We start from the raw sequence: 2500 nt of genomic DNA on the forward strand, positions 1-2500 counted from the left end.
TGGAACCGGCAAGTTGAAATTATCAAAATCAAGTCTCTCGGATTAAGCATATCTTAATAAATATAAGAAAATCATATCTACCCCTTTTCCCGTCAAATATTAAGGAAATGTACTACGCTTCCTGTTTAGTCAATTTAACTGAAAATTTGTTTGTAACATTCAGCAGATAACAAAATAATCTAAAATTGGCAACACATCCAAAATAAAAAAATAACAGAGGTACAATAACATAAATCAAGAAAAAAAAGCAGAAATTGTCAAGCCAATATATACAAAAGCAAAGTCTAATTGGAAGAAAGTCAAGGTTGTAAATCTGGGAGAATAACAGGTACACATTTTATCAATTGACAGCGTCAATCACTATTCAAACTAAGTATAGTAGCCCCACTAAAACTCAAAGTGCCTCTAATAACACAAGGGCATACATAAAACCATCTTGTAAGAATACGGCATAGGTAAAATCATTTTGCCACGCAAGGGCATACGTAAAACTCCTCTTATAACACTCAGGCATAGGTAAAGCCCTCTTATAACACTCAGGCATAGGTGAAGCCCTCTTGTAACACTCGGGCATAGCTAAAGCCCTCTTATAACACTTGGACATAGGTAAAATCCTCTTGTTACCCAAGGGAATTTGTAAAATCCTCTTGTTATGCAAGAGCACAGGTAAAGCCCTCTTGTAACACCCGGGCATAAAAGCTCTCTTGTAACACTCGGGCATAATAAAAGCCCTCTTGTAACACTCGGGCATAGGTGAAGTCCTCTTGTAACACTCGGGCATAGGTGAAGCCCTCTTGTAACACTCGGGCATAGGTGAAGCCCTCTTGTAACACTCGGGCATAGGTGAAGCCCTCTAGTAACACTCAGGCATAGGTAAAGCCTTCTTGTAACACTCGGGCATAGGTGAAGCCCTCTTGTAACACTCGGGCATAGGTGAAGCCCTCTAGTAACACTCAGGCATAGGTAAAGCCTTCTTGTAACACTTGGGCATAGGTGAAGCCCTCTTGTAACACTCGGGCATAGGTGAAGCCCTCTAGTAACACTCAGGCATAGGTAAAGCCTTCTTGTAACACTTGGGCATCGGTGAAGCCCTCTTATAACACTTGGGCATAGGTGAAGCCCTCTTGTAACACTCGGGCATAGGCGAAGTCCTCTTGTACCACTCGGACATAATAAAAGCCCTTTTGTAACACTCGGGCATAATAAAAGCCCTCTTGTAACACTCAGGCATAGGTGAAGCCCTCTTGTAACACTCGGGCATAGGTGAAGCCCTCTTGTAACACTCGGCCATAGGTGAAGCCCTCTAGTAACACTCAGGCATAGGTATAGCCTTCTTGTAACACTTGGGCATAGGTGAAGCCCTCTTGTAACACTCGGGCATAGGTGAAGCCCTCTAGTAACACTCAGGCATAGGTAAAGCCTTCTTGTAACACTTGGGCATAGGTGAAGCCCTCTTATAACACTTAGGCATAGGTGAAGCCCTCTTGTAACACTGGGGCATAGGCGAAGTCCTCTTGTAACACTCGGACATAATAAAAGCCCTATTGTAACACTCAGGCATAGGTGAAGCCTTCTTGTAACACTTGGGCATAGGAGAAGCCCTCTTATAACACTCGGGCATAGGTGAAGCCCTCTTGTAACACTCGGGCATAGGTGAAGCCCTCTTGTAACACTCGGGCATAGGTAAAGCCTTCTTGTAACACTCGGGCATAGGTAAAGCCTTCTTGTAACACTTGGGCATAGGTGAAGCCCTCTTATAACACTTAGGCATAGGTGAAGCCCTCTTGTAACACTGGGGCATAGGCGAAGTCCTCTTGTAACACTCGGGCATAATAAAAGCCCTATTGTAACACTCAGGCATAGGTGAAGCCTTCTTGTAACACTTGGGCATAGGAGAAGCCCTCTTATAACACTCGGGCATAGGTGAAGCCCTCTTGTAACACTCGGGCATAGGTGAAGCCCTCTTGTAACACTCGGGCATAGGTAAAGCCTTCTTGTAACACTTGGGCATAGGTGAAGCCCTCTTATAACACTCGGACATAGGTGAAGCCCTCTAGTAACACTCGGGCATAAGTGAAGTCCTCTTGTAACACTCGGGCATAGGTGAAGCCCTCTTGTAACACTCGGGCATAGGTAAAGCCTTCTTGTAACACTTGAGCATAGGTGAAGACCTCTTATAACACTCGGGCATAGGTGAAGACCTCTTATAACACTCGGGCATAGGTGAAGCCCTCTTGTAACACTTGGGCATAGGTGAAGCCCTCTTGTAACACTCAGGTATAGGTAAAGCCTTCTTGTAACACTTGGGCATAGGTGAAGCCCTCTTGTAACATTCGGGCATGGGTAAAGCCCTCTTATAACACTTGGACATAGGTGAAGCCCTCTTGTAACACTAGGGCATAGGTAAAGCCTTCTCGTAACACTTGGGCATAGGTGAAGCCCTCTTGTAACATTCGGGCATGGGTAAAGCTCTCTTATAACACTCGGGCATAGGTAAAGC

The 2500-nt window shown here is 44.7% G+C and overlaps 1 protein-coding gene across 1 annotated transcript in view; it reads right to left on the reverse strand.

The window, feature by feature from the left end:
- Window positions 1-2500, reverse strand: part of spir (spire type actin nucleation factor) — a 130181-nt gene that overhangs the window by 97461 nt on the left and 30220 nt on the right. The gene's annotated exons all lie outside the window — the stretch shown is intronic.

This window comes from Palaemon carinicauda, chromosome 42, assembly GCF_036898095.1.
Source record: "Palaemon carinicauda isolate YSFRI2023 chromosome 42, ASM3689809v2, whole genome shotgun sequence".
NCBI classification, from domain to species: Eukaryota; Metazoa; Arthropoda; class Malacostraca; order Decapoda; family Palaemonidae; genus Palaemon; species Palaemon carinicauda.